This window comes from Bos grunniens, chromosome 22 (genome assembly GCF_055505025.1).
Source record: "Bos grunniens cultivar Pamir isolate PY7600 chromosome 22, Bosgru_T2T1.0, whole genome shotgun sequence".
Lineage (NCBI taxonomy): Eukaryota > Metazoa > Chordata > Mammalia > Artiodactyla > Bovidae > Bos > Bos grunniens.
The window spans coordinates 46,091,783-46,103,867 of record NC_141186.1 but is presented as its reverse complement, the minus strand read 5'-3'; the positions used below and the strand labels follow the sequence as shown (position 1 = coordinate 46,103,867).

The following is a 12,085-nucleotide window of genomic DNA, read 5'->3' as shown; positions in this document are numbered from 1 at the left end:
AAACCCAGGAGAAAAGCACAAGTTTCCGTCAGCAGGAATGGGGAGGAAAGCTCAGCCTCGGAAAATACAAGCCTAGTGATCCCCAGCTCAGGAGTTTGCCGTCGCTGGTATAGTGGGGAGGAACACTCCATGCCCGGGAGAGAAGGGTCAGAGATAAGACTGGGCCCCGAAATGTCTGTCTCTGATGCTGAAGCTGGCTGACCTCCCCACAGCTGAACCCCTTCCTTCTACGCACGCTCTAATTTTTTCTTACAGTTAGTTGCTCAGTCGTGTTCGACTCTTCATGACCCTATGGACTATAGCCTCTGTCCATGGGATTCTCCAGGCCAGAATACTGGAGCAGGTAGCCATTCCCTTCTCCAGGGGACCTTCCCGACCCAGGGATCAAATCTGTGTCTCCTACATTGCAGGCAGATTCTTTACCGTCGGAGCCACCAGGAAGGTCGGCCACCTATTGGTCACCGAAGGTGCTATGGATGCACAGTGAACCAGACAGGACATGCAGTCGTAATCTCCTCTCTATCGCTCTTGGTTTGGTTTTTGTCATTGTTGCTGTTTTGTTTGCTTGTTTGTTTTGGACAGATGAGGAAGATTTATTGAAGTGTGCATATTCAAGCGGTGGGAAACAAAAGCAAAAGCAAGTTACATCACAGGAACCCCAGTTATACCCTTTAATTTACAATATCCCTCTACTCGGTTCGCACATACAGTAGAAACCGCTGCAGTTTGCTCTTACTCGAGGGGCCTCATTTGTTGTTGTTCGGTCACTAAGTCGTGTCCGACTCTTTGGGACCCCGTGGACTGCCACACACCGGGTCCTTACAGGAAAGGCCAGAGAGTCAACTCATCAGTGATGTCATAGACTCCCTCTCAAGTAGAGATTCTTTTCACAAACAAATTTTTATAGATAACTTTTAAGAATAAAAAGGTCAGGGAACACAATAAAATGGTCAAACAGTCAAACTGTGGTGAACCCCTATAATTTTAGTAAAAAGTACTGAGGAATTGGGAAGATAGGATGGAAATACATTTACTCCATGCAAGGGTTTTTGAGAAGGTGGCGCCAACCCGGGTTTCCTGTAGGAAGTATGCGTGTGTCAGGCCTAAAGGATGGCGCCCCTTAACCTAGTCGAGGAGTAAGGGGTGGATGTAGTTTTCATGTGGTCATGGGCAGATGATACAGCCAGAGGCCCAGAGGTTGGGAAGGATGTAGTGTGTCGATGGAACTCAGAGAAGTCCAGCAGAGAGAGAGTTACTGGGTAGTGCACAGACCAGGTTATCAAGGGTCCTGTCAGCCATCCAAGGTGTCTGAGCCTGGTTCTAAGAGAACGAAGCTACTTTTTCAGCTTCACTGGTGGGGTAGAGACGAGGATGCTCCACCTGGGCTGCGTGAGTGGCCTTGTTGTGAAGGTTGCAAAATTAAAAAGAAGGTCAAATTACTTAAAATCAGGGTCTTCTCTGCTCTTTGTCCACTGGCTCTTGAGAGAGAGAGATACTTCAGGCCAAAGAGAAACGGACCAGTTGTGGGCAGGGCTGCAAGGTTACTGGCATTTTTGCCCCATTTCATTTTTTATAACACTGTTGGGGAGGGGAAGGACTTATACAGGAGGGGAAGAATGGGTCCCTGTGTGTTCCATTTGAAATCCACCTTGTGTAATAATGCAGAATACCTAATAGGCGTAGGCGGAAGATGTGTTTGATCAATTGAATGATTGGAGGGATGGCTCATGGCCAGCCAGGCAGGCACTGTGCCATCTTACTTTGGGAAGTTCCGAGAGAGAGCCATGCTGAGGTTGATGCCTTTGATGATTTATTTCTTAATTTCTTCTCTCCCATTGCCTCTACTGACTCAGATCCAGTGAGAGCTGGTGGTGGGGAGTGAGGACTGTGTCAAAGCACATGCCTCACCATTAACAAGCCCAGGACCCACAGTGGTGAATTATAGCTCAAAATCCAGAGGCCAAGATACTGGGATTGCAGTCTTAGCATTATCCCTTCCAAACTAAGTGACCTTGGCTCATTGGCTTCACCTCCTAGCATTCAGCATCTTCATCTGCAGAGCTCAGGTCATTCTCTTGCTCCTTCAAAGAGACAGAGAGTGAGGCCTGAGTCTGATTATCCAGGAAGTGCTTAGCAGGGGGCCCAGCTCAACGATTACTATCAGTAGTGATAGCATGCTAAGTTGTTGCAGTCGTGTCCAACTCTTTGCAACCCCATGGACCACAGCCCACCAGGCTCTGCTGTCCATGGGATTCTCCAGGCAAGAACACCGGAGTGGGTTGTCATTCCCCTCTCCGGGGGATCTTTCCAACCCAGGGATCGAACCAGCGTCTCTTACATCTCCTGCATTGGCAGCTGGGTTCTTTACCAATAGCGCTGCCTGCAGTTATTTTAAGTCTTCCTAAGGCCAAGGAGACCTGCATTTATTAATAAATAGGGCTTCGCTGGTACCTCAGTCAGCAAAGAATCTGCCTGCAACGTGGGAGACCTGGCTTCAATCCCTGGGTTGGGAAGGACCCATGGAGGAGGGTAAGGCAACCCACTCTGGTACTCTTGCCTGGAGAATCCCCATGCACAGAGGAACCGGGCGGGCTACAGTCCACCAGGTGGCAAAGAGTCAGACATGACTGAGCGGCTCGGCACAAATGCTTGGCTGTGGCATAAGCAAATCCTGAGGGCGCACATTTTGCCTATACAAGGCCACGAGAACTGGGCAAGTAAAACCACACGTACGCCAGTCACTTTAGCCATCAGTACTGCTGAAAGGGGTGAGGGTGCCAAAGACTGCGTTAAGGTTTACTTCCTAAGTGGCAGCAGTGTATCGGGGACAACATGAGATAAAAAGAGTTGTGTGAAGGGGCAGCCTGTGTGACCCACCTTTTCTTAAATCCTGGGCTGCCAGGTGCCGCAGTGACTGACAGAAAAAAAGAAGCCACACAGGGAGTTGGGGAAGCTATCTTCCCAAACCCATAAGGCCCTTTCCCCGCCTCTCAGTGCCCAGTGGGATGGTGACGGTGCTGGGAGCACCATGTGTGATGTACGTTGCAAGGTATAAAGGTAAGACGTTCAGAGGCTGTGATTTCCTGGTGTTTGTGGTGCTGTGCAGATGAGCGCTGCTGAGAAGCTGAAATCATGAGGCAGTGCATGTAAGGGCTGGGGTCCTTGACTGCACTGAGACAAGATGCCAAGGGAGGGGAGGGCAACTGTGCAGCGTGCTTAGATGCCAGCAGCACCTACAGCCCACTCGTCTGATCTGCCACAGGAGAACCATGCCCTGTGTGCTGTTTGCTGTCATGGCTTTTCTATTTGAAAATGCATTTCAGGGAGCCTTACACATGAGTAAATGTGCAACTATCTGGGACTTCCCTGGCGGTCCAGTGGTTCAGACCCTGTGTTTCCAACGCAAGGAGCACAGGTTCAATCCTTGGTCAGGCGCTGAAGTCCCAGTGCCATGCTGTGAGACCAAGAAAAGTTTCTTTTTTTTTTTCTTACAAATGTGCAACTATCTCCTAATTTTAGAGGCACATAAGGTTCTTTTGTAGGTGCAAATACCTTTTCCCTAAATGTCCATCATTATCTACTACTTCAGTCAGGACGGGCCTAAATAAAACTACAGTAACAAACGGCTCCAAAACCCTCGTGGTTTACGATAGTCAGCAGTGGGCACTCATTGGAGGTGGTGACATATTACCCATTTTCCCTCCCGAGAGATAAGACCAGTTTATAAGCCCAGTGGTGATGCAGGAAGACTGCCCACCTGCCCCACCCTGACTCCTGCGCTTTAGGAAAGACCAGGACCAGAGCAGGCCAACAGAAAGCACGGCCTCGGCAGAGTCATTTGGTGGAAGCCCTTCCTCTTCACCCTTAGCCTGCTGTCCTGGCTTCTTCCCACCCACAGAATCCCAGACATTCTTTAAAGAAAGGCTGTGTGCAGACACTGATCTGCTTATTAATTATGTCATTTTGTATTCATTCCAAACCCTCATACTCGAGAAGGATGATTCCTGGGAAGGCTGTCTTCCTGGCAGAAGGCAGGCTCTCCAACTCAGTTCTCCCCACCGCACAAATATGTGCTTCTTCCGGCCAACAAGTGTTTTATTTTCATCCTTTTGTCATTAGCTCTGTGCACAACAATGAGTGGGAAAGATGAAGAAGAGGAAGGGGGAAAATGACAGAACATTCTTCAGAAGGCACTTCCTTTTTATTTTGAAGTTTTAATCACCACTGACGACCTCCATCTCCAAGAAATGACCTCAGTTCCAAGAAGAGATGCTCCAGGCTTCCTTTGACCTGTGCATGGCTGTGAGATAAGACAAAATTCAGGACCTAGACTCCTGAAGAGCTGTAAGGAAATATTTCACCAGCAGCTAGCATCTGTTCATACAAGCGTTGAGGATGCCCCAGCCTCAGTGACATCTTCCAAGAACCAGATAGACCCAGGCTCACGTTCCCAGTGCTCAGGGCACCTGTGCTCCACTCAGCGTCTCCCAGCCACTGCTGAAGGTCCCCCTTGCTAGACCTGTCAGGAAGCCCACTCCCAAGACTTGCCTCCCCGCTCCCTCAGGGTGGCTTTGACCTTCCTCTGTAGTCCTAGTACATAGGTTTGAAGCCCTATTTATCAGAAGCCAGGGAGCACGGACTCAGGAAGTCTAGAGTTCTAATCCCAGCTGTTCTGCTTCCTAATGGTGAACTCAATGAGTTATTCTTTCTGAATCACACACTCTAAAGCATGGATGACGGCATTTCTCCTGTTGAGTTGTTACACAGATTAAGTGGTGCAGTGATGCAAAATTCACACAGTCCCTGATACATAGCTAAGCACTGAATCATTACCACATGCCTGACATTCTGTTTTCAACATCTTTACTTTAAGCCTCATCACCTTTCCCCCAAATTAGTATAATTGACCCCTATTGGCTTCTTCTTCTTTGACGTTCACGTTTTGAGTTCCACAGTGAACATTTGGTGTGGCGAGATCTGTCATGCACTCACTCATTCATCCAATTACTCAGTTTTGTTATATGGGAACCCATCTAGTCTGCTGGTTAATATTGACAGCCGGCAGATCTAACTGGGTGTCTTGGACCGGTTATCTAATGTACAACCTTGGGAAAGTTACTGGCTTCAGTTGCCTCATCTATATAATGGTAATAAGATCTCCCCCACCAGGAAGTGGTTCTAAAATTTCAGTTTGTATAAAATCCATGTGGAAAGCCTGCTTAAATGAATATCTGGGGCACAGCCCAGGTAAACTTAAATGTGGTCAGTTCTCCATGTCATCCACCTGTCATGATTTGAGAAGCTGGCAATGAAGGTGAATAGATACTTCCCGTCGAGGGCTTAGTCCAGTGCATTGCACATAGTGGGTACTCTTATAAATTATAGCATCCATCAGACCTTTAGACCAATCAGAGGATGTTTTGAGCCCCTCTTACATGCCAGGCATAGAATATATCAATAACCCAGAGAAATGCAGTCCAGCCATTGAGTCTAAAAGAGCAGGCAGATGTTGAACAAACATTCTAAGCGTTATTAAAAAAAAAAGGAAAGAAACATGGGCATTCTAAATCAGTGGGAAAATAGTTCAGACTTTAGTCTCCCCACTTTGCCTGCTACCCCAAGCTTTTGCGGCCCACTTCCTGCCCCACGCACACATTGCTTGGCTGGAGCCAGCTCATACCAGCCAGGGAGAGCTGGATTGTTAAATTTTCAAGAGTTTCGTGAGTCAAGTGACTTCCCACTGGTGACTTGAAATTGCCCTTGCTGGAAGTATTTACTCCATGGAAATCCAGAAACAAGTCAGGACTCTTCCCCCATCTGCAAGATGTTGAAACATTCACTAGCACACCAGGGCACACGGGTCTTCTTACCTCCCCCCTCCCCACCCCACCGTTCTTTGCCTTCTTCCCACAGTCCTTGTACTGGTTTGACCTCCTACCCCCACGTCCAGATCCAGCTGACTGTCTCAGAACCACCCAGATGAAATCTCATGCCATGTTTAGATTTTTTTCCCTGGGAGAGTGGTTAACTGCCAGGTCACCAATCCTGCTGGCAGGGACACTAGTCTTTGTAATGAATTCCACCTGCTGGGCACATCCTCTGCGTCTTGGTGGATAAAAGAAGATTTCCCTTCAAGTAACAATGACATCTAATGGAATTTTTCTTGTTATCCCTACCCACCCCCAGCACAACATTGCTCTCTGGGGTCATATTGGCAGAACAAGATGTTTGGAAGAGTCCCTTCCATGGGGTGGGGGTACTCAGGTGCTACCACCGGCCAGGTATCTCCCTGCGCCCTGGGATGGAGGAGGGCCCAACCCTGGCAGGGCCCTGCAGGAAGTCCCCTAATCAGATCATTGCTTGGCCCCACTCTGAGAAATTCTTTTCTCTTGTACAGAACATTCTCTCCACCCCAGATTCTCTCTGATAGAAACTCAAAAGGAGAAATGCCAGGCCATAGAATTTAAACAGAAGGGCTTTAGACAATTTATCTCACACTTCAGCAACTTTGCAGTTTATATTTGTAAACCTCACTTATTTACTTGTCCTGTTTTTGTTAAAGTAAACTCATGTGGAGCCACCACATAGAAGGGTTCTGTTTACATGGCCTCTGCTTTCAGTTTAGATTCCTGGTTTGTCTATTAACATGAGCGCCCCCCATCCCTTTTTTCCCAAAGAATAAAAAAAAATTTTTTAAATTCTGAGCCTCCCAGACAGGAGTAACAGGCCCAGGATTTTGTACAGAGGGCTCAGAGGATGGCATGAGAAGGGAGGAGGCGGAAAAGGATTTGAGTCTTCACAAATCAGTCTGGCCCGAGTACCAGAGTTTGGGGCTTGGGGCTTGCCAAAGCTTTCTGGCCTGGAAACCATGGTCAAGTTCTGTCAGGATGGGGCTGAGAGCTTGTAACTTGAGCTGTCTAGCAGGAGAATTCCCAGGGTCTCACTGCCACCCTGTTCACTCGAGGCCTTTGGCATCAGCACTTCATCACGGGACTGTGGGACATCTTTCCACCCACTCGTCACACAGAGAGACGGTCTTATTATCTGCAGAGAAGACAAAGGAAGGCTGATAGGCATTCTGTCACCTACTCCTATGTCTCTTGGGGTATGTGTGGTTGTGTGTGTGTGTGTGTCTGTCTGTCTGTCTTTAGAGGATCTTTCTAGAGCACAGGAGGCAGAAGTCATTGCCATGGAATTTATTCACTTAACAGTGGTGGGCAACTGGGAATATTGATTTTTCTCCTCCATCACCTCAGCTTCATTCATGTTTCTAGGTGGTGGGAAGACACCTTACCTCCTAGCAAAAGTGTTGAGCAAAAGAGATTCAAGAACCATAAGAACTTGATCCCATGCCTTGTTTAAAGATTTGAGACTCCCCTGTGGACTCTTTTTTGGGGCACCCTTTCCCCAGTATCTGCTTTTCCGGCTCTGGTTAAGCATGACTCACAGATGTGGACCTATATGTGAAAGAGCCTAGGAAAGCGGCTGCATTGTAAGCAGCCTCTTGAGGGGAGAGAACTCATAGGTGACAGTCAGTAGGGGAATTATGAAAGCATGATGAAACTGCTCTATGGAACATCATGTGACAGTTACAGTGGGTTGGCTATGTTGGAATATCCTGAAGGTAAGGGTCTGGGATACGTGGTCTAGTTGCAAAGCTTGTGTATAATACAGTGTCATTTATGTTATATTTTTCAAAAAAAGAAAGGTTCCATTTCAAAGGCACTATGTTGAGCGAACAAAAACAATCTCAGAGGGGCAAATACTGTATGGTTGCGTTTAATATAATTTATAATCCCATTTGTATAATTCTGTCTCCAAACGACAGAATTATAGAGAAAAGATTAGTGGTTGGCAGAAGTTTGGGAATAGAAGGGGGGGAGGTGGAGGTAGGACCATATAAAAGAGTAGCTGATGGAATAATTAGAATAATTTATTGAAGAAATAACTCTGTATCTTGACTGTGGTTGCAGACACACAAATCTGCGTGTGATAAAATGGCACAGAACTATATACCTGCTTTGTACCAATGTCATTTCCTGGTTTGTTGTGTAGTTATGTAAGATGTAACTGCTAGAGGACGCGGGGTGGAACTGGGTATAAGTCTCGAAACAATACTGTGCATTTCCACAAAACTGTATGTAAGTAAACCTCACTTACAAACAAAAAACTGAAATGATATTTGCCATCGTGGTTGCTGTCATCACTTTGCCAGAAGGGGAGTATTTGAGATTAGGGATTGGTCAGAGAATTCTTAGCCTTTTCTGTAATGTTAGAATATTTTCCCAACCGCTACACATTTATGTATTATTTATATAATTTAAAAATGCATTGTTAACTTTATAGAGTCAGTCAAAATCACCAAGTATTGATTGAACATTATATGGTTGTCACAGTGTAAAGCCAGATACAATCTCTGTTCTCATTTGGGTGGTGGAGGGAGCATGGTCCAGTCATTCAAACCACCATTAAATCGATGGTCACGCATATGGTGGTTGCCAGAACCATGAGTGGTGAGAATGTGGAGTGGAAAACCTTGGATTCTTCTCTGTAGCCTCCACAAGCACCCTGTAGCCAGTATATTCACTCAATCACACACCAAACGTTTGCTGTGCCTTTCTTGACTTGCCCCGAGGAGATGGGGAAGAGCAGGTGAGCTCCCTGCCTCAGTTGCAAAAAGTGCAGCCAAGAGACTGACCAATAACAATTCAAGGCGCTGGATCCTATCTGGACAGATCTGCTCTAGTTGAAATGGGACTTGGGCGTTTCACACCGTGGGCTGCTCATCCAGACTCTGCATCACACATAGTGCCCCCCACCCCGCACGGAAAGCTATATGAGCCTGTGGATCTTAACTGAGGGGTCTGAGGCCCGCTGAGTCCCTCCGTCTTGCTTCAGTGCCCCAGCTCTGAGCCCACCTCGCAGATCGCCTCACAGGAGCATCTGTTTTCACTGTTCACCATCCCTTTCTCCATCTCCTCAATTCAGCAGTTGAATTGTTTGGGGAGAAACCATCTTGTTCTCTCTTTCAAGTGTACATAATGTCATGTAGACAGACTTCCAACCAAGGCTCTGGGAGTGGGATCATCAGATGCAGTGAGAGATTCGACTCCAAAATTTTTGTGAAAATTCCTGAAAAGAGGCCTTGTTTCCACAGGAGCTGGTCTAAGCCTGAGGCTGCTGGCAGTCATCTTGTGGAATCCAAATGGAATTAATGGGAACATCAGAGGTGAGAGAAAATCTGAGTCCTCAAGCTATCTTTTGAGCTCTTGGAAAACCGTTGAGTTGGGTTTCTATAGTTTGAAAACTGCTGGGGAGAGGAAGGACCTTTAAACAGCAGAATGATAGTGCTAAAAGACATGTGTGTGCGTAACCTCTCCAAGGGGCCACTTCGCTTTTTACCACCAGCGGATCCTTTTAATCCTTCTCTATCGGTACCTTGTTTTCATAGATTATGAGTACCAGGAAAAAAAAGATATTGTTAATCAGGACATTGTTTCTCAGTTTTACTGAACACAATGATAATAGCCAGCACGTCTGAGGCTCTGTCGTAAATACCATAGACTTGAGTGTGAATCTGAACCTGCCTTCCTCGCTCTGGAGTGGGGCACGTAGGGTGAATAACCTCACTTCTCTGAATCTCCTGTTCTCATCTGTAAAATGAGATGTGAGTATTGCCCACCTCATAGGGCTGTTGTGTGGAATAGTTAAAAGAATACACAGGAAGTACTTGGAAAGGCATGAGAACTAGTAGCTGTTAATTAGTATTAAAATTATCAGTATCATGAAGTCTAATCTTCACTGGACTTCTGCTTGTCATGTTGTTAGTCTCACCTTGTGGAGGAGGAAGGTGAGCCTCAGACTCACTTGCTTGGCTTGTGTAGGGTCAAGGGTGGAGCCCAGGTGTCCTTGTACTGTAAGACCCTACTTTCTCACCATACTCATTGCCCCAGCCGTGCACACACACAGCGATTAAAAAGCAGCATCAAAGTTCTACAGTATGTATTCTCCACGTATTTGTTGAGTACTTTTTAGGTTCCAGGCATTATTCTAGATACTGCTACTGCTGCTGCTAAGTCACTTCAGTCGTGTCCGACTCTGTGTGACCCCATAGATGGCAGCCCACCGGCTCCCCCGTCCCTGGGATTCTCCAGGCAAGAACACTGGAGTGGGTTGCCATTTCTTTCTCCAATGCATGAAAGGGAAAAGTGAAAGTGAAGTCGCTCAGTCGTGTCCGACCCTCAGCGACCCCATGGACCGCAGCCTTCCAGGCTCCTCCATCCATGGGATTTTCTAGGCAAGAGTACTGGAGTGGGGTGCCATTGCCTTCTCCAATTCTAGATACTAGGTGATGCTAATTAGCCTATTATTTCCAGTTAGCCTATTTGGTATTAGGTTGGACAACCAACAGTTTCTTTCTTTTTTTTTTCTTCCATTCTTTTTCGGATTCTTTTCCCATGTAGGTATTACAGAATACTGAGTAGTGCTCCCTGTGCTATACAGTAGGTCCTTGTTGGTTATCAATTTTATTTATAGAAGTGTGCAGTGTTAATCCCAAACTCCTAATTTATCCTTCCCCACCACATTTCCTCTTTGGTAACTGTAAGTTTGTTTTCCATTTCTATGGGTCTGTTTCTGTTTTATAAATAAGTTCATTTGTATGATTTTTTTAGATGCCACATATGAGTGATATCGTGATATTTGTCTTTTTCTGTCTGAATTACTTCACTTATATGATAATCTGCAGGTCCATCCGTGTTGCTGCAAAGGGAAGTATTTCGTTCTTTTATATGACTGAGTAGCTCTCCATTGTGTGTGTGTGGTCTTTATCCATTCATCTGTTGATGGACACTTAGGTAGCTTCCACATCTTGGCTGTCGTAAACAGTGGTGAAATGAACATAGGGGTGCATGTGTCTGGTTTCGTTTATTTGGCTGTCCTGGGTCTTAGTTGCAGCATGCAGAATCCGTAGCTGTTGCACGTGGGATCTAGTTTCCTGACGAGGTATCAAACCCTGGGCCCCCTGCTTGGGGAGTGCAGAGTCCTAGCCACTGTGAGTTACGGTTTTCACTGGACACATTCCCACGAGTGGGACTGTTAGATCATATGGTAACTCTGTTTTTAGTTTTTTAAGGAACTTCCATAGCATTCTCCATAGAGGCTGTTCCAATTTACATTCCTATCAATAGTATAGGAGGGTCCCTTCTTTCCACATCCTCTCCAGTGTTTATTGTTTGTAGACTTTTTGTTTGTTTGTTTGTTTGTTTGTAGACTTTTTAATGATGGCCATGCTGACTGGTGTGAGGTAATGCCTCATTGTAGTTTTGACTTGCATTTCTCTAATAATGAGTAATGTGAGCCTCAGTTTCTGATGAAGTTTTTGAAAAATACTTAAAATAGCTCAAAATACTTAACTACTTAAAATAGCTCTTTTTAAACACAAGGACTTGAGCACACGCTCATTTATTTCCATGCCCTCCTTCCCACCCAAACCCTTTCACAGTGGCAGTCAAAGATCCAAAGTCATAAACCTGCAGAAGCACTAGAGCAAGGTGTCTGATGAGGGCGACTAAGTGATGTGAACAGAATTGAGCAACGTGAGTTTCCAGTTGAAAGGCTCCATCAGGTATCCACATCAGTAAGTGAAAAAGGGCTGACACTGAGGCACTCCAAAGAACCTGACAGTTGTCAGAGAAGAAAAGAGTGGCTCAGATTACAAAGAGAGACACATCAAGTGGCAAACACTAATAGACCAGAAAACCAATTGATTTATTTTTATCAAAATTTGAGAGCAAAATGAGAGGAAAACAGTTTTAGGATGTCCAATGAGCCCATTTCATCATCGCCAAAGTGGTGATAAAATGTTAGAATGTGGATTAAAGGCATTTATGTTTATTAAGCAGCACTTAAGGCAAGAAGTGGTCAGTAATGCAGTGAATGAGGAGCTTGTCTCATTACGGATGAGAACCCACCTTGGTCAGGACATGGCTCTCGCAGCAGCCTGCTCCTCTTTGGGCAGGACCCAGGACTCCATGTATGAGTCAGAGTAACTCAGAAATCTCCTCCTGGATGGAACTGGAAGCTA

General features: G+C 46.0%; 1 long non-coding RNA gene across 16 annotated transcripts in view; it reads left to right on the top strand.

The window, feature by feature from the left end:
* Positions 1-12,085, top strand: part of LOC147348371 (uncharacterized) — a 200,031-nt gene that overhangs the window by 30,469 nt on the left and 157,477 nt on the right. For 13 of the 16 annotated variants that reach the window (XR_015151520.1, XR_015151512.1, XR_015151513.1 and 10 more), the window contains one exon: positions 9,158-9,229. The exons of the other annotated variants lie outside the window; for them this stretch is intronic. This is a non-coding gene — a long non-coding RNA (uncharacterized LOC147348371). The remainder of the gene's footprint in view (positions 1-9,157; positions 9,230-12,085) is intronic. 16 annotated transcript variants of the gene reach the window in all.